The sequence below is a fragment of the Balaenoptera acutorostrata genome, chromosome 5, assembly GCF_949987535.1.
Source record: "Balaenoptera acutorostrata chromosome 5, mBalAcu1.1, whole genome shotgun sequence".
NCBI classification, from domain to species: domain Eukaryota; kingdom Metazoa; phylum Chordata; class Mammalia; order Artiodactyla; family Balaenopteridae; genus Balaenoptera; species Balaenoptera acutorostrata.
The window spans coordinates 30,231,190-30,251,364 of NC_080068.1; the positions used below are offsets into that span (position 1 = coordinate 30,231,190).

Genomic DNA, 20,175 nt, shown 5'->3' on the forward strand with positions numbered 1-20,175 from the left:
TCTCTTGTGTTTCCTGCCTAGAGAAGTTCCTTTAGCATTTGTTGTAAAGCTGGTTTGGTGGTGCTGAATTTTCTTAACTTCTGGTTGTCTGTAAAGGTTTTAATTTCTCCGTCAAGTCTGCATGAGATCCTTGCTGTTCAGAGTAATCTTGGTTGTTGGTTTTTCCCTTTCATCACTTTAAATATGTCCTGCCACTTCCTTTTGGCTTGCAAAGATTATGCTGAAAGATCAGCTGTTAACCTTCTGGGGATTTCCTTATATGTTATTTGTTGCTTTTCCCTTGCTGCTTTTAATATTTTTTCTTTGTATTTAATTTTTGATAGTTTGATTAATATGTGTCTTGGTGTGTTTCTCCTTGGATTTATCCTGTGTGGGACTCTCTGTGTTTCTTGCACTTGATTGACTATTTCATTTCCCATGTTAGGGAATTTTTCGAGTATAATTTCTTCAAATATTTTCTCAGACCCTTTCTTTTTCTCTTCTTCTTCTGGTACCCCTATCATTTGAATGTTGGTGCATTTATGTTGTCCCAGAGGTCTCTGAGACTGTTGTCAATTCTTTTCATTCTTTTTTCTTTATTCTGCTCTGCAGTAGTTATTTCCATTATTTTATCTTCCAGGTCACTTATCCATTCTTCTGCCTCAGTTATTCTGCTATTGATTCCTTCTAGAGAATTTTTAATTTCATTTATACTGTTGTTCATCATTGTTTGTTTGCTCTTTATTTCTTCTAGGCCCTTGTTAAACGTTTCTTGTATTTTCTGTATTCTATTTCCAATATTTTGGATATCTTTACTGTCATTACTCTGAATTCTTTTTCAGGTAGACTGTCTATTTCCTCTTCATTTGTTTGGTGTGGTGGCTTTTTACCTTGCTCCTTCATCTGCTGCATATTTCTCTGTCTTCTCCTTTTGCTTTACTTACTGTGTTTGGGGTCTCCTTTTTGCAGGCTGCAGGTTCGTAGTTCCCGTTGTTTTTGGTGTCTGCCCCCAGTGGGTAAGGTTGGTTCAGTGAGTTGTGTAGGGTTCCTGGTAGAGGGGACTGGTGCCTGTGTTCTGGTGGGTGAGGTTAGATCTTGTCTTTCTGGTGGGCAGGGCCACATCTGGTGGTGTGTTTTGGGGTGTCTGTGTACTTAGTATGATTTTAGGCAGCCTCTCTGCTAATTAGTGGGGTTGTGTTCCTGTCTTACTAGTTGTTTTGCATGGGGCATCCAGCACTGGAGTTTGCTGTCCGTTGGGTTTAGCTGGGTCTTAGCCTTGAGATGGAGATCTCTGGGAGAGCTCTCGCCAATTGATATTATGTGTGGCCAGGAGGTCTCTGGTGGTCCAGTGTCTTGAGTTCTGCTCTCCCACCTCAGAGGCTCAGGCCTGACACCAGGCCGGAGCACCAAGACCCTGTCAGCCACACAGCTCAGAAGAAAAGGGAGAAAAAAAAAAAAAAAAAAGAAAAATAAATAAATAAATATTTTAAAAAAGTAAAATTATTAAAATAAAAAAAAGTAATAATAATAATAAAAAAGAAGAGAGCAACCAAACCAATAAACAAATCCACCAATGATAACAAGTGCTAAAAACTATACTAAGAGAAACATAAAAATCAGAAACAGGTCAGTTGCAGACAGTTGCCCGCAAAGCCCACCACCTCAATTTTGGTATGATTCATTGTCTATTCAGGTATTCCACAGAAGCAGGGTACATCAAATTGATTGTGGAGATTTAATTTGCTGCTCCTGTGGCTGCTGGGAGAGATTTCCCTTTCTGTTCTTTGTTCACACAGCTCCTGGGGTTCAGGTTTGGTTTTGGCTCCACCTGTGCATGTAGGTCACTCTCAGGCATCTGTTCCCTGCCCAGACAGGATGGGGTTAAAGCAGTGGCTGATTAGGGGGCTCTTGCTCACTCAGGCCAGGAGGAGGGAAGGGTATGGTAGCTATAATTGGAATGCTGGTGAGCTTGTGGCGGCATAGGCCGGTGTGATTTTGCAACAGCCTGAGGTGTACCGTGTGTTCTCCTGGGGAAGTTGTCCCTGGATCATGGGACCCTGGCAGTGGCGGAATGCACAGGCTCCGGGTGCGGGAGAGTGTGGATAGAGACCTGCGCTTGCACACAGGATTTTTGGTGGCTGCAGCAGCAGCATTAGTATTTCATGCCCGTCTCTGGTGTCTGAGCTGATAGCCGTGGCTCGCGCCTATCTCTGAAGCTTGTTTAGGTGGTGCTCTGCCTTCTGTGGGCAAGCAGGGAAGGAATCCCCTCTCCTCGCGCACCCTGAAACAATGGTCTCTTGCCTCTTAGGCAGGTCCAGACTTTTTCCCGGACTCCCTCCCGGCTAGCTGTGGCGCACTAGCCCCCTTCAGGCTGTGTTCACGCAGCCAACCCCAGTCCTCTTCCTGGGCTCTGAGCTCCGAAGCCCAAGCCTCAGCTGCCAGCCCCCACCCACCCCGGTGGGTGAGCAGACAAGCCTCTGGGGCTGGTGAGTGCTGGTTGGCACCGATCCTCTGTGTGGGTATCTCTCTGCTTTGCCCTCTGCACCCCTGTCGCTGTGCTTGCCTCCGTAGCTCCAAAGCTTCCCTCCCTGTGTGCCGCCCATCTCCGCTAGTGAAGGGGCTCCTAGTGTGTGGAAACTTTTCCTCCTTCACAGCTCCCTCCCAGAGGTGGAGGTCCCATCCCTATTCTTTTGTCTCTGTTTTCTCTTTTTTCTTTTGCCCTACCCAGGTACGTGGGGAGTTTCTTGCCTTTTGGGAGGTCTGAGGTCTTCTGCCAGCGTTCAGTATGTGTTCTGTAGGAGTTGTTCCACATGTAGATGTATTTTTGATATATTTGTGGGGCAGAAGGTGTTCTCTTTGTGTTCCTCCTCCACCATCTTGAAGGTGCCCCTGCATCACTTCTTTTCATCAGTCAGGATAAAGCTATGTTATGTTCCTGTAACAGGAAACCTGAAATTCTCTATGGCTTAAGACAACAAGACTTATTTCTCACTCAGACATTGGTAGGAGGGCTTTGCCCATCACTGATATCTGGGCTTCCAGGTTCTTGGTTGCCTTGCCTGGAGGGCTTTGGACCAACAAGTGAGTACTCTGGCCTTGAAGGGAGTCATTTGCTCACAGTTGAATGGTCAGAAATGGCCACATGGCCCCACTCAACCCCAGTGAGTCTGCATAGCACAACCCTACCAGGAGCCTGGAAAGTACACAGCCAGGAATATTTGGTGGATAACATTAATGACCACTGTGTGTACTTTGTGGGTCTACATGCCTGTGTCCAAAGGCATTTAATGATATCTGATTGAAGAATTATTTCTAATCACTTTTTTCAGTGTTTTAAACATGACTCATTGTCTGAAAACTACCATTTCGTATGTTTTGGTTAAAGCAGTTAGTGTACCTTTTACCTACCATGTTCTTTTATTTTTATTTATTTATTTTTTTATAAATAGATAAATAAAATAATTTATTTTTGGCTGAGTTGGGTCTTTGTTGCTGTGCACGGGCTTTCTCTAGTTGCTGAGAGCGGGGGCCACTCTTCGTTGTGGTGCATAGGCTTCTCACTGCGGTGGCTTCTCTTGATGCGGAGCATGGGCTCTAGGTGCGCGGGCTTCAGTACTTGTGGCTCGCGGGCTCTAGAGCGCAGGGTCAGTAGTTGTGGTGCACGAGCTTAGTTGCTCCGCGGCATGTGGGATCTTCCCGGACCAGGGCTCGAACCTGTGTCCCTTACGTTGGCAGGCGGATTCTTACCCACTGTGCCACCAGGGAAGCCCTACCATTTTCTTTTAAAAATAGCATTTGGCGTTTTTATCTACTTTGTTTGTGACATCACTTAAATATTTGCAAAGCATCAGACATCTAAAATTTGCTATAGTCTTCAGTACCCTAAGAAAAGGTAACATTTTTAGAGTACTCACATACTAATATAGATAACATATATAATATATGACACATATATAATATAATCTGTATTGGCCAAATGGGACTGTTTTTTTTTTTAATTTTTATTTATTATTTATTTATTATGTTTATTTTTGGCTGTGTTGGGTCTTCGTTTCTGTGTGAGGGCTTTCTCCAGTTGCGGCGAGTGGGGGCCACTCTTCATCGCGGTGCGCGGGCCTGTCACTATCGCGGCCTCTCTTGTTGTGGAGCAGAGGCTCCAGACGCTCAGGCTCAGTAGTTGTGGCTCACGGGCCCAGTTGCTCCGCGGCATGTGGGATCTTCCCAGACCAGGCCTCGAACCCGTGTCCCCTGCATTGGCAGGCAGATTCTCAACCACTGCGCCACCAGGGAAGCCCGGCCAAATGGGACTGTTAGCATTTCCTGTACTTTTGGCATCAAAGCAAACCCCATTTCACTACAGTATCAGCGTCAATTAACAGATCATACTCTTCTTTTCCATAGAGTTGTTTGTTCAGGAAGGTAAGGCACCTTTGGGAGTCAGATCAACTGATCTTTCATCCATTTACCAAGTATTTGTCAATGATGTGAACCAGCTCTTAATGGATCCAGGCAATCTGACTGCCACTGAGAAAGTATTGCTTATGTTTTCCAAGCTGAAGGACTTCCTAAAGCAGGCGTTCTCAAACATTACTGTGCAGTGGAATCACCTGGGATCTTTAAACAACACTGCTGCCTGGCTCTCACACGCAGTCAGTCTGATTTCCTTGCTGTCAGCTGTGAACTAGGAAGTTGGCATTTTCAACGTCCCAAGGTGATGCTAATACGTAGTAAAGTTTAGGCACCACTGTCCTAATGGCAGTTTCTTGTGTGTTGGAGCAATGGAATACACAGTTGTTATCTTTATAGTGTCCTGTTACATGGGGAACTTTCAACTTCTTTTTAAAAATAACCCAACCTAAACCCAGACAAACAAAACAGAAAACTTCCCAAGAAAATAGCACAGTGTTCTTTCCCTTCCCTCAGTAACAGGTGACTTATCATAGTTAAACCGTAGTTCTCATCTGAAGCCAGTCAGCCAGTATTTATTGAGCAATCACGGGGTGTATTGATAAATAGCCTTGCTCTAGGCCGGCCGTTGGGATACATATTAAAGGCTGGTTACATATAATGCTCGATCCATGAACGGTAGACAAAATATAGATATTTGTAATTTAAGTATACCAAGTACTAAAATAAAAGTGTTACAATTTTGCATGGATCAAGGGAATTTGAATGCACGTCGATGGATTGCTGAGTACTTGATCTTAATTGAGGATTATGTTTAGGAACAGCCTTCTTTGGATTTAAAAGAGTAGAAAATTATATTTTAGCATTTAGAGAGACGTCAGCAGAGATGTGGAAACAGAAACAAGCCAAATGGAAAGGAAGCATGAAGAAACAGAGGTAAGGAAGTACTCAGGTATTTGCATTTAATTGGCAAGGGCCTGGGTAAGTACTAGAGGGTAGTGGATAGCAGAGTAGCAGGCTTATTAGAAAGGTAAATATAAAAACCAGTATTAGTAGCCGTATGTGGAATGACCCAGAATTCTGCCTAGGTTGGAGTATTCCATAGGGGAGGTAACTGATTGAGGATGATCGATTTGGCACTGGGGTCGGGCAGCACGGATACGTCCAAGTGATTGAGCAGATGAAGATGTAGTCATCTGGAGCAGTTGGTTGTACACAGAGAATCAGAGTTCTGCAAGGAATTTCACCTTCAAGTTTTAGTTTGGGAAACAAAGGATATCAGGGAAACTCACGGGTCCCTGGCAGACCTGATGAAATATATTAGGATCACCAGGGTGCTTCTTGAAAATGCAGATTCCTGAGCTCAGTCATCTTTGTTGAATCAAAATCATTGGTGGCCGGGCTTCTGCGGTAGACAGTGAGAGGTCCAATAAGAACAGACAAGTGGAGACAGGAGTTTTCTCATCTTCTACTTTTTAGGGGATAGAAGAAGCTTTCCTGAGAAAGTAGAGTTTATGAGGGCTCCGGGTCCTGGATCCATGTAACTTTTGGGATTACAAGAGAGAGCATAGTTGATGTAGGGTACAACCTCCACCCTAAAAAGTGAGGTTAAGAGAAGAAATCACAAAATGTCTCAAAGTGGCCAAGTTTCAGTGCATCAGAAGTCAAGGACGGTTCAAATCTAGATGCTTGTAGGTTAATCCAAGGCAAATTCAGAAGTGTTCACTCATCTCACCGCTTTGCTTCTAGCCCCTCCTACCTACTGTCTCTGCATGATGCCTAGTTTCTGATGCCCTGTGGTAGTTTCTCCCTCTGTGGGAAAAGACGCCAGTATTCTCAAGCAGTTTATACACCCTCTCGGCCATTGTTTGTGCAGCCACTCTGATCCACGGCGCTGTCACAATGGGGTCTGCTGTTCCAGGCGCCTGCACCCCTGGCAGATGATGATGGGTCCAGTCTTTTCCTTTGCCCCTCCTGAGCCTCTGAAATACCACTGACTCCAGGCTTCCTTGAGGACCCAGCAGTCGGGCTGCCTTCTAAAGCACGAGGGGGAACTGTTCTAGGTGCACATTTGCAGGGTGTCAGGAGCACGGAGTCTTGGCAGGGAAAAGAGTGGGTGTTGAAGCGGAGGTGTTTGAAAGGATGTGCTGCATCTGGGACCTGAGAGTCATTGGGTGAGACTAGAGGAGGGGCTGGAGAGGCGTGTGGGAGAGAGGGGGCACTCAGGTTCCTCTGTGGAAGGTTTACCTTTCCGTGGGTGACAAGGATTTGTAGGTTTATGTTCCGAAGTGGTGCAATAAGGGAGGCATTTTGGAAAGTTGTAGTTTGGTAAAACTTTGTTAACCTTTCAGACCCATAGTTTCTAAAAGACTGGAATTAGGAAGTTCATTCTCACTATCTACTCCCACCCACGTTTGTGAAGGTCAAAAGAGCTAATTTTGGTAATAGTAGATCTTACTACTCATAAATGTATCTTTATTTCCTCTTTCCATCCTTCCCCTGGATTGTTTTAATCCCGAGATGTCCACGTTCTTCATTTGGCACTTCTGTTGCCTGGTATTGTTAACTGTGTCTCACATATTTATTTTGTTTCCGGAACTTTGCTTTTCCCTTGGAGTAGAGACAATGTCTTATTTATCCTTCGCTTGCCTCTTCTCATTTCTAAGTACGATGTCTTGCACACAGAGTAAGCACTCAATAGCAACTGCTTTTTGCTTGAGTATTCAGAGATCTGCTGAAAATGCCACATTGGCAATATTATGTGTTCCAACAATTTGTAAAATTATTGGAAGATTAGTGAAAGAATTTATTCTTCTGTATGTGATTGGAATTAGTACTTTCCAATAACTTGCAGGATTGGTTTTCACTCCATGAATTTGTCAGCATCTTTCTGAATTATGGGTAATATTTTAGACATAGATAGAAAGATACATCACGTTACATATGAAAAAATCTCAAGGTTTCAGAGCTTGGAGAATAATTTCCTTAAGTAAACAACTTAAGGAACTGCCTCCCATGCCCGATACCTTGTCTTTTTTTTGGAACTGGGTGACACAGTGTTTTTCAGGTGCATGTGTTGTAAAATGTGCAAAAACAAAGTAAGGCTCTTCTGCTTAAAAACTTCTTTAAATAGTCATCATGATTTAAAACTATATTTGTGTGCCACTTCTGTTTATGAATTTCTCTTAAAAAATTCTTCCATATGTGGATAATTTGAATATTCACTTTAATTTCTAGAGCATGGCATTAAAATGTCGGTCTAGGCAAGCTGTCAGTTATCAAATTCAGCTTTGTAACAAGCTGTGAATTCATGGGCTAGAAGTAGGAAGCCACATCTAAGATGTGACAGTCTGAATTGTCGCATGTAAAAGTGAATGTCTCTTTCTTTGGAAAGCAAAGTTTTAGGTCTTTGGAAAACCGTTCTGAAGTCGGCTTGAGGATTTTTCTGATTCCAGAGCACTTCTGGAATTGTATGGGGCCTCAAGACAGTAGAAGATGATAATGTATAGTTTCAGTATTAATCTTTGTGGGAGGGAAAATGCCCAAAGTGGACTTGAACATATTTTACTACACTTGCACATTAATCTTCAATTGCCGAGGGCCAATTATGTGCAAGATGAAGAAAATAAAGAACAGCTGTCCCCAGAAAATTTACAGCAAGTAAACTAGACCTTCTCGCTCACTGTCTCTTTTTGAATCAGAATGGGTGTGAGATGTGTGTGGGTGGATACAGAGGACAGTCTTCCACGGGAGGGAGCTGAAGAGTCTTGTGGTGTCTGCAGAAATGCAAATGCGGAGCTGAAATACTAACTCCAGGCGGTTCGGGACTGATTTTTAATTTTCTCAATTAGTAATCTTATTTGTTTTAAGAACAAAGAAGCATCTAAAGCTATTAGCTTCCAAATGAATGGTTGAGTAAAATTAATACGGACAGATGGTTAAATCTTCTTGCTCCCGAGTAGGTATGCGAGGTTTTGTGTGTTTGGCTCACATCTGGATGAGGTCCGTGGGCATTTGATTGTAAGGCTCTCTTTGCACTCTTAGCGTCAGCTGGAGAACAGGGACTCAGAAGTCAGCCTTGATCAGAATCTCTTTCTCCACTTCTTAGCTCTGCAGCCATGCAAGTGAGCTGGTTAACCTCTCTGTCTTGATTTTATCATGTGTAATTCGGGATAATGGTAGCAACTTTTTCGTAGGGTGGTTGTGAGAATTAAACAGGGAGGCTTGGGACATTGGCTTATATCGAGTGCTCAGTAAATGTGAGTTGCTTCTTTAGAAATAAATCTATGAATTGAGGCCAGTCACAATTCAGTGGTCCCATTATTGATGCAAGGCTCTGGGAACACTAAGGGACTTTGTTTTTTAAATAGTAATTTATATAGGGAAAGAAATCACCTGAGTTCTCTTTTGCCACGTAATTTTAAGTGGCTCTTGTAACAAGCAGTGAAATTAACTGGCTTGCCTTTCAACCTCCTGTCTCTCTGCCTTATGGATACTTGAGCAGTTAAATGGCCAGAGTGCAAGGAAGAAAAGAGACTCAGGAGGAAGATGATGGCTTTAGATTATCTCAAGCTTTCAGAAAAAAAGAGGAAAAGAAAAGAAAAAAAAAAGAAAAGAGGAAAAAAAAAAAGAGAGAGAGATTGTCCAGTGTTGCCTTTGCATAACATCGATTTGTTCCTGATGCCACAGCTGCTCTGAGGTGGAGGAGAGGCAGGTGGCAGTAGCGAGACGCCAGTAGACCTTTTCTAATATTCTGATCTCTGTAGAGGAGGGATAAAAAGGAGTCTTGCAAATAGCAACAGCCAACTTTTGCCTTGAGTCTGAGTCTCTTTTCTAATTTATAAGTAAGTAAAAATTTGTAGCTACTTAAATTTGAGCTACACGAATGATGAGTTTGAAAATAAAATGTACTCTTCCCTAGCTGCCCATTTCTTCCAGCTTACTTTACTACTTAATACTTCTGGGTGTGTACATGTTAGATGGACTTTACTCGGAACTTTCTGGCTGTTTCTTGAAGGAAAGATACAGGGGAGAAATGGTCAAGGTATGGTTCCTGTTCTTAAATCTAACCTTCAGTTTCAAGACAGTGAAGGTGCTGAGATTTTACTTTACTTTCATGGAAACAAGTTAGCCTGTAGTTTCATGGATGCTGGTGGAAGACACAAGACTCCTGGATCAGAGGTGAAGCACAGTTCATTACTCTCAGTAGCCAGTGCTTTACGTTTTGTGTTGGTGCCCTGAGCCCCAGTTCCCAAGGGCACTGCAAAGAGGCTCAGATATATCTGCACACCTTGGGTTGTGTTTTAGGAGAAGAATAACTCTGAACTTAGGAAACTCGACTCTTTCGAAATGACTGGCAAGCGTGTCTGCCGTTTGCTCTAGATGGACACTATATTTTCCAAGGCTGCAAGCAAACCTGTTCTTTGCTTCAGAGGGAGATACTGGCACAGATGGTGTTCACCCACCCTGGGGTGTTGCTGGCGGAGGTGAGTGGGTGATGATGACGTGAGAAGATGCCCTGTGAGCAGTTGAGGCCGGAGTGTGGCAGATCCCAGGTGCTGGGCTGCGTATTTGCCTCAGTCCTGTAGGCACTGGTGAGACAATGACAGATCTGAGCAGGGGTGTGTTCAGATCTTTGACAGGAAGTAGAGTTGATGGGGGGAGGGGCATAGAAGGAAAGATGGCTGGTTGGGTTTTAGAAATAATCCAGGTGAGAGATCACGGAGGTTTAAACTTGCCATTGGCAATGGAAAGAAAGGATGCATAGGAAGAGAGACTTGGCAGAAAAATAGAATCTGGTAGCCTGTTGGATGTAGGAGGTAAACAAAATGGAAAAGGAAAAACTGACTCGAAGGTTTCCAGCCCTGGTAGCTGAAGACATCTTTAGCCAAGACAGAGAATGCAAGAGGAACAGTAGGTTCAGGGGAAATACGGACTGGTTTTGGATATCCCAGATTCAAGGTACCTGTGACATTTCTTTTATTTATTTATTTATTTATTTATTTATTTATTTATTTATTTATGGCTGTGTTGGGTCTTCGTTTCTGTGCGAGGGCTTTCTCTAGTTGCGGCAAGCGGGGACCACTCTTCATCGCGGTGCGCGGGCCTCTCACTATCGCGGCCTCTCTTGTTGCGGAGCACAGGCTCCAGACGCGCAGGCTCAGTAATTGTGGCTCACGGGCCCAGTTGCTCCGTGGCATGTGGGATCTTCCCAGACCAGGGCTCGAACCCATGTCCCCTGCATTGGCAGGCAGACTCTCAACCACTGCGCCACCAGGGAAACCCTATTTGGACCCTAATACAAAGGTAGCCCTTAATAAACCAAACACTCTTTATATTTGAGACTTGGATTTGAGAGGAGGAGACTTAGAGTCAGGCCTAGATGTATCTGAAGAGTCCAGAAATTATCAGTACTTCCAAAGAAATTGGCTTGGACCTGGAATTGGATATTTGCCTTGTCCTTTTTTTGGGTATTTCTCACTCCTGCTGGAATGGACATGCACGTGACGGCCAGCCTCGGGAGTGCCAAGCTGGCAGGTTTCTGAGCTCAGCCTTGGGTTGGTCTGGGTGTGAAAAGAACACGTGAATGAAATCATGAGACCTCTCCTCTAGGTGCCTGCTGGTGGGGAGGCTGTTGATCCTAGCCCAGAAATGGATTTATATGAAAAGAGTAGGGGAAAGCCAACATGAAAGTGGAAGCAAGACTTCATAGGAAAGGAAAATGAAGATCAGTTCCTGGCAGATAGTAGCTGTCTGTAATGCTTTTCTATCTGCCGCCCAAATAATTATCATCCAGGGGAGAAATTCCAAATGTTATTGGTGAACAGGAATTTTATATTTTCCATGAGTCATTCGTATTAAATAAACTTTGACTGTCTTCCCAACATATGCTTTATTTTATGACAGTGGGCTGTAGACTACATGCCTTGGTTAGGGTGACTTTTATATGTATTTTGCCAAGGTGTTTTGATATTAATCTTGATTTTATGCTACAGTTAAAAAGATTTTCATGAGTGCTTGTTATGTAAGGCTCATGCAAATGCTTTATAAACATTATCTCCTTTAATTTTCACAACAACCCCATTCCATCATTAACCTCATTTTTCAGATAAAGAAGTTGAGACAGATTGAGTAACTTGCCAGTAACAACTGGGAGAGGAGAGAGCTGGAAGCTTCCAGAATCTCCATAACCTTAATTTGTAATAGTTTGTATCTTATAATATACTTAACAAATTTCTATTTCCAGGATATGTTCTGTTTTTGTCTGTTGTTGTTGTTGTTTTTTTAAATGAGGGAACCAAGATCTAGAAAGGTTAAAATGTTACTCAGTATCATTTTGAGCTTCTCGTCTTTGTAAAGCTATAGGTAATCTTCTAACCGTCCCAGTGCTTAGAAATGGTCTCTTACACTGCCTTTTGCAGTATTTAATACATTGTAAGTGTTAAAAATAATGCATTCTTCTTCTAAAGCCTTAGAATTCTGCAATTTTATATATAGAGCATCTTAAATTTATGATGTTGAATGGTAGGTCCCTTTGATGGAAGAGTGAATCATTCTTGGTTCTATGTGCTTACATTTAAAACTAATTTAATATAAACATGTGTTTTTGACAGAACCTTAAAATATTATGGATCACCCTGTATCTTGGAAGGGTATCTTTGTGTATGAACCTGTTTATTTTTATATAACTCAGTGTAGTGGATGGACTGGAAAGTGTTTACTATACTTACGCAGACATATAAGCATAGTGCTTATTGAGGGTTAGTTATAAATGTAAGAAAGGAACGCATTACCAAGTTTTTGTAATTCACCTATGACCTGAAACAATATTCATGAGTCTCTTCATTGCTTTTCTTTGAATGACTTTTATCGTATCTCTTTCTTTTTTTAAAAAATTAAAGTATAGTTGATTTACAATGTTGTGTTAGTTGCAGGTGTACAGCAAAGTGAGTCAGTTATATATATATATCTATATATATCTTTTTCAGATTCTTTTCCGTTATAGGTTATTACAAGATATTGAATATAGTTCCCTGTGCTATACAGTAGGTCCTTGTTGATTATCTGTTTTATATATTGTAGTGTGTATATGTTAATCTCAAACTCCTAATTTATCCCTCCCCCCTCACTTTCTCGTTCGGTAACCTAAAGTTTATTTTCCATGTTTCTGAGTCTGTTTCTGTTTTGTAAATAAGTTAATTTGCATCATTTTTAAAGATTCCACATATAAGCAATATCATATGATATTTGTCTTTCTCTGACTTCACTTAGTATGATAATCTCTAGGTCCATCCATGTTGCTGCAGATGGCATTATTTCATTCCTTTTTATGTCTGAATAATATTCCATTGTGTGTGTATATGAGTGTATAACACATCTTCTTTGTCCATTCATCTGTTGATGGACATTTAGCCTGCTTCCATGTCTTGGCTATTGTAAACAGTGCTGCCGTGAACATTGGGATGCATGTATCTTTTCCAATTAGAGTTTTCTCCGATATATACCCAGGAGTGGGATTGCTGGATCATATGGCAACTCTAGTTTTCTGAGAAACCTCCATACTGTTCTCCATAGTGGGGGCACCAATTTACATTCCCACCAATAGTGTTGGAGGGTTCCTTGTTCTCTACACCCTCTTCAGCACTTCTTATTTGTAGACTTGTGGATGATGGCCATTCTGACCAGTGTGAGGTGATGCCTCATTGTGTGTCAATTTGCATTTCTCTAATAATTAGCGATATAGCATAGCATTCGTAAGCCTTGTTGCTAGGTATTTCCTCACAGATTTTTCCTGATCATTTTACATATGATACTCTTTCCCTTTTATTTTCAAGAACCTTTCAAGATATATAAGATATAATTATCAAACATATTTAAAATTATTATACACACACATACATGCATGAATATTTGTATTTGTTCATTACATAGCCAACAGGGGAGTTTGTCTTTGCAGTGCTGGTGAGATGTGTAAACCTTTATTTGTACTTCTGCATGTCCATGTTTGTGTATGCACATGTGCCTCAATAATGACACATTGCAGACTTTTGATGTGAATGTGAACATGAACATTAATCACCTTTCACCCCTGTTGTCAACATGCACAAATGCAAATAAACATTTCACTTCCTCTGCAAATATTGATCAAATATCTCAGTTCACACCAAGCACTTTGCTGGTTACTAGATGAGAACTGAATGAATGTTAGTTTATAGACCCCTGGAATCTGATCATTTATTCTGTAGAATCATACACCTGGAAAGTTTTTTGCAATAATCTTATGCCTGTTACCATCAGAAGTGTTGATGTTCCGGTTTGAGCCTCACTTTTTTATACTGTTATATCTATTTTTTTTCTTTTTAAAAAATTTTAAAAAAATTTCATATTGGAGTATAGTTGATTTATAATGTTGTATTATTTTTTGTAGCTATAAATAATCTTTTTTGTCTCTTCATTTTCTTTCCACATCTCTTTACTAACCAATCATCAACTTACCAATTACTGATTCAGTTTATTTATTAGTTTATTCAATTTCTTTGTTAAATGTATACCACGTGCCCTCAGGCACAGAATCTGCTCCTGAAGCCAAAAATGTTCTTTCCTAAACAAAAAACTTTCTGGCTGGGTTAGTCCCAAGTTGTTCTCTGTTTTCATTTTAATTCTCTTTTTAATTTTACCCTATGTGTTCACTTTATTGTACCTCAGTGCCTAAAATATAGTAAGTCCTCAATACTTTTTATGAAATTAACAGGAAATTAAGTGTGATATAATTTCTAGCCTGTTATCTTCTCACTTCTTCCCAACTTCTCCTTTCTTTCATTTTATATTCTTCTTCTCCCTGTTTGCCTTTCCTGTGTGCGAGTTTTAATTACCTGTCTTCTCTCTTCTGCTTCCTTAACTCCAAATGCCACTGTGTTTTCTTCTTACTTCATTGACTTGTCAGTTGAGTACCTCCAGCATTTACCTCCACTTCTGTTGTTTAATGGAATTTATCAACCCTCTAAAAATTTTTTTTTCCCTTTTTGCTTGTAATTTTTTTTTTTTTTTGTCTCAAAGTATCTTCTTTTCTCTTTTGATTCTCCAGCCCACCTACAAGGACCTCTGGTTACCCACTGGGGTTCCTGAGTTCCAGGCAGGTGTTTTCTGGAGCTGAACGGACCCTCTGGGTCTGGTAGCATCATTTGGGTTTGGAGAAAGAAACAGTGAGGCAGAGATGATGATGAAACCTGACTCATTCCTACTTCTCGCCCCTCTCTTCAAGGAAGATGCGGGCAGTGCTTAGTGACAGCACTGTGTGAGATTGGAGGAGGCAGGTGGTGGGAAGGAAGGCACGTTTGATTTCACCTTGGCCGCTTTGCCCAGGGACAACTGTCATCAGCTGCTTGTCAGTGAACTTGAGAGCACTTACCTTGCCTTTACTACTGATCAGAACCAATCTTATAAATTAAAAGAAAAAAAAATCCTTGGGCCTATAAACACTTTGACCCGATTATAGGTTTTTGTTAAAAGTTAGAAAGTACTGTGATAATGATACCTGTCAGTAAGCTTTGATATGCCGAAAAAGTTTTAATACTTTGGATTAAAAAAAAAATTTATGGAAGTATAGTTGATTTATAATGCTGAGTTTCAGGTGTACAGCAAAGTGATTCAGTTATAAATTTAGCCACTCTTTTTTAGGTTCTTTTCCCATATAGGCCATTACAGAGTATTGAGTAGAGCTCCCTGTGCTATACAGTAGGTCCTTTTTAGTTATCTATTTTATATGTAATAGTGTGTATATGTCAGTCCCAATCTTCCAATTTGTCCCCCCTCCCCACCACCTTACCCACTGGTAACCATAGTTTGTTTTCTACATCTGTAACTCTATTTCTGTTTTGTAGATAAGTTCATTTGTACCCTTTCTTTAGATTCCACATATAAGTGATATCATATGGTAGTTATCTTTCTCTGACTTACTTCACTCATTATGACAATCTCTAGGTCCATCCATGTTGCTGCAAATGGCATTATTTCGTTCTTTTTTATGGCTGAGTAATATTCCATTGTACATATTACTACATCTTTATCCATTCCTCTGTCAATGGACATTTAGGTTGCTTCCATGTCCTGGCTATTGTAAATAGTGCTGCCTTGAACATTGGGGTGCATGTATCTTTTCAAATTATGGTTTTCTCTGGATATATGCCCAGGAGTGGGATTGCTGGATCATATGGTAGTTCTATTTTTAGTTTTTTAAGGAACCTCCATACTGTTCTCCATAGCGGCTCTACCAGTTTACATTCCCACCAACAGTGTAGGAGGGTTCCCTCTTCTCCACACCCTCTCCAGCATTTATTGTTTATAGATTTTTTTGATGTTGGACATTCTGATTGGTGTGAGGTGATACCTCACTGTAGTTTTGATTTGCATTTTTCTAATAATTAGTGATGTTGAGCATCTTTTCATGTGCTTTTAGCCATCTGTATGTCTTCTTTGGAGAAATGTTTATTTAGATCTGCCCATTTTTTGATTGGGTTGTTTGTTTGTTTTTTTTTTAAGTTTTTTTCTTTTTTTAAAAAATTTTATTTATTTATTTATTTATTTATTTATTTATGGCTGTGTTGGGTCTTCGTTTCTGTGCAAGGGCTTTCTCTAGTTGTGGCAAGTGGGGGCCACTCTTCATCGTGGTGCGCGGGCCTCTCACTATCGCGGCCTCTCTTGTTGTGGGGCACAGGTTCCAGATGCGCAGGCTCAGTAGTTGTGGCTCACAGGCCTAGTTGCTCTGCGGCATGTAGGATCCTCCCAGACCAGGGCACGAACCCGTGTGCCCCGCATTGGCAGGCAGATTCTCAACCACTGCGCCACCAGGGAAGCCCTGTTTGTTTTTTTGATATTGAGCTTCATGAGCTATTTGTATATTTTGGAGATTAATCCCTTGTCAGTTACTTCATTTGCAAATATTTTCTCCCATTCTGAGGGTTGTCTTTTTGTTTTGTTTATTAATACCTTGGATATTTAAGTTTTTAGTTCCTTAGTGTAATGTCTGGTTTAGGCCAAGTCCAATCTGTATCTGTAGTTCTAAAATAATTTCAAGTCAAATCAACCTAGCTATACCTATTCTATACTCAACTATTCTATGCAAGGCACCGTGAAAGCTATTAAAAATAAACAAACGAAAAAAGCCCAAATCAAAGTTAACCTAATATCTTTCCAGGTAATATCTCTATGTATTTGGGGAGAAAAGGAAGAACACAGGTCCACAATTCTTTTTTTTCTTTAACAATTTATTTATTTTTATTTTTTATTTTTTTGGCTGCATCGGGTCTTGGTTGCAGCACGCGGGCTCTCTTGTTGAGGCACGCAAGCTCAGTAGTTGTGGCGCGTGAGCTTAGTTAGCTGTCCCGCGGCATGTGGGATCTTAGTTCCCCGACCAGGGATCGAACCCACATCTCCTGCACTGGAAGGTGGATCCTTTACCACTGGACCACCAGGGAAGTCCCGGGGTCCACAATTCTTAATCTGAAAATTCTGAGGTGGACGTGTTTGAGCAAAGGCAATATGGGACATATACTGTCCCATATTTAACATCTTCAGATAAGTTTGGTGTGGAAACTATTTTTAACATAGTGACATATGAATATTCATGCTAAGTGGGGAAAAATACAGACCTAAATAACCTGATTTCAGGTCAGGCATTCAGATTTTTGATTTTGGCAACTGTGAATAGCAGAATGTGGGCTTGTTTTAAAATGTGATCAGGTGTTAAAAGAAAATAATTACGAGTCACGTTCAGAAAAAGGGAATATCAGAGGGTGTGGAGAAAAAGGAACCCTCCTACATTGTTGGTGGGAATGTAAATTGGTGCACCCACTATGGAGAACAGGATGGAGTTTCCTTAAAAAAACTAAAAATAGAGCTACCATATGATCCTGCAATCCCACTCCCAGGCATATATCTGGAAAAGACAAAGACTCTAATTCAAAAAGATGCCTGCACCCCAAGGTTCATAGCAGCACTGTTTATAATAGCCAAGACATGGAAGCAATCTAAATATCATCGACAGATGAATGGATAAAGAAGATGTGGTGTGTATATATATACACAATGGAATATTACTCAGACATAAAAAAGAATGAAATAATGCCATTTACAGCAACATGGATAGACCTAGAGATTATCATACTAAATGAAGCAAGTCAGACAAAGACAAGTATCATATAATATCACTTATATGTGGAATCTAAAATATGATACAAATGAAGTTATTTACAAAAACAGAAACAGACTCATAGACATAGAAACAAACTTACGGTTACCAAAGGGGATAGTGGCGGTGGTGGGGGAGATACATTAGGAGTCTGGAATTAACAGATACACACTGCTGTATATAAATTAGGTAAACAACAAGGACCTACTGTGGAGCACAGTGAACTATAGTCAATATCTTGTAATAACCTATAACGGAAAAGAATCTGAAAAAGAATATATATAGACACATATATACTCACACAGATATGTATAGCTGAATCACTTTGCCGTACAGTTGAAACTAACACAACATGGTAAATTAACTATGCTTCAGTAGAAAAAATGGTGAAAAAAGAATATATAAGTTCAAAACAGATAAAAATTTTAATAAAAGGGAATATCACTGTGGGTGGTGACAGAAAAAGTGGGATTTTTTTCTGATTTGAAGGTCTGGATGGGACTTCATCTTGCTCACTGTCACCTCCTGGGCAACTAGAATCACACCTGCCATGTATTTGATGAATAATATTTGGCAGATGAGTTATTAATGAAGAGAAGGGGAAGAAATTCCCCATCAGAGGAGACTTGTGCCTGAGGAGAGGATGAATTTGATAGTCAGGGGTCTGCTCTGATTGAAGATGAATACTCTGCAATAAATGTGGGTAGGTGAGGTGGGACCCCTTATGGGGAGTTATGTGTCTGTGCCTTACATGCTTCTTCAGCTGAGGAATTTGGATTGGATCTGATGACTTTTAAATGGGGATGGGAGAGGCCTAAGGTAATCAAAGTGGCTTGAAAAATAGAAAGTAGAAAAAATGATGTTGTTCAGAATGGATTATGGTTGTGTGTACGTCCCTGTAAGGATGCTCAACATGCAGGCATCAAATTCGAGGCTGTGTTGAAGAAGCAGAGATTAGTCCAAAGTGTGAAGAAAATGCAGAGATTGCGATCTGTTGCATTTGGAAAGTGACAGGAAGTCAAAGAAAATTTTCAAATACTTGGTGTTGAGAAATAGTGATCCCTTTAGGTGAAAGGGGAAATTTGGAGGAGAAGTTGGAGAGGATATATGAATCATATGACTTGGCATGTTGATTGGTTTATATTCTTCAGATCTATTTATATGATGTCTTTTATATGTCATGTGTGTGTTCATAGATGTAAAATTTGTCCCAAGTCCTTAGTCCAGAGCTTTTAAGGACAATGTAACAAGAAACAGTAAATCCTACATGACTTGAGTGTATGTGTTCTATGTGCCGTTTCCAAGCTGCTTTTATAGTAGGTTTATTTAAATTTCATGTTAAAAAAGGAAAAACTGTGTTGAGTAGCATTAGTTCCCCCTTGTACCTTTCATTATGCATTAGCAATTAACTCTCCTTCTCTCCGGTTGATGAATTTGAACTTGATCTATTATCTGATAGTAATTACCAGCACAGAGTGATGATTATTGCTGAAGTAACATTCTTATTTCATTTCTCTTTGTATATCGGGCACTTCTCATAGGGCACGTTTGTTTGCAGAATATGACTTGCTCTTTTGGCTTCTGGCTTTGAGGCCACTATTTTAGGTTTCTTAAATAGAGTAGTATTGAAAAAAATCCTCTGGTATTTAAAATTCTCTGGACATGGTCTTCTAGCCTGTAGGAGACGGAAGGAGTGAGCTCTGGCTGGTCTCTTCTCCTCCAGCAGGCTCAAGCTCTGATTTTTGTGTTTCTTGACAGTTTCTTTTTTTCCCAACTCCTGGCAGGGCTGACGTGCATTTTTCTCTGCTCTTGGAGTCAGTGTTTCCCATCATGAAGGCGCCTCTCTGCTACTTTGGTTCTTGAGCCTTCTGAATAGTCTTGTGTAGGCTTAAGGGCCAGCCTTTGCTCTTCTGGGCCTTTGAGCTCTCTAGAGACAATCGAGAGAGAAGGTGTGTCTGTTTGCTGGGGCTGCCATAATCAAGTACCACAGACTGCACGACTTAAGCAACAGAAGTTTATTTTTGCACAGTTCTCGGGGCTAGAGATCCGAGACAGGGTGTCAACAGGGCTGGTTTCTTCTAAGGGCCCCTCTCCATGGCTTGTGGATGGCCATCTTCTCCCTGTGTTTTCACACTGTCTTCCTTCTGTTTGCATCTGTGGCCTGATTTCTGCTTATAAGGATACCGGTCATATTGGATTAGGGCCCACCCTCATGACCTTGTTTTAACTTAACCACTTCTTTTAAAGACCTTAGTTCTAAAAACAGTCACCTTCTGAGATACTGGGGGGGGTTAGGACTTCAACATATGAATTTTGGGGGCCACAATTCAGCAAATAACAGACGAATAGGACATTTCAGAAGCTTGAAACTGAGTGAGGAGAAAGAAATAAAAGACAGCACAGTGAAACAGCCTCTGATCTCATTTGGAGTCTTAGTGCTTCTCGCTGGATGGTGCATGTAATGGCTCTTAAAAAAACCCCAAACAAAACAAGTTGTGCTTTACTTTTGAGTGAGTGATTTCCATGGTCTTCAAGAATCATCCAAACAACGGTTTCTTCCTGTGTACTAATCAGCACCATATCATTTTTAAAAGGCTAAAACT

The 20,175-nt window shown here is 40.9% G+C and overlaps 1 protein-coding gene across 3 annotated transcripts in view; it reads left to right on the top strand.

The window, feature by feature from the left end:
* ARHGAP10 (Rho GTPase activating protein 10) overlaps window positions 1–20,175 on the top strand; it is a 337,610-nt gene that overhangs the window by 180,839 nt on the left and 136,596 nt on the right. The gene's annotated exons all lie outside the window — the stretch shown is intronic.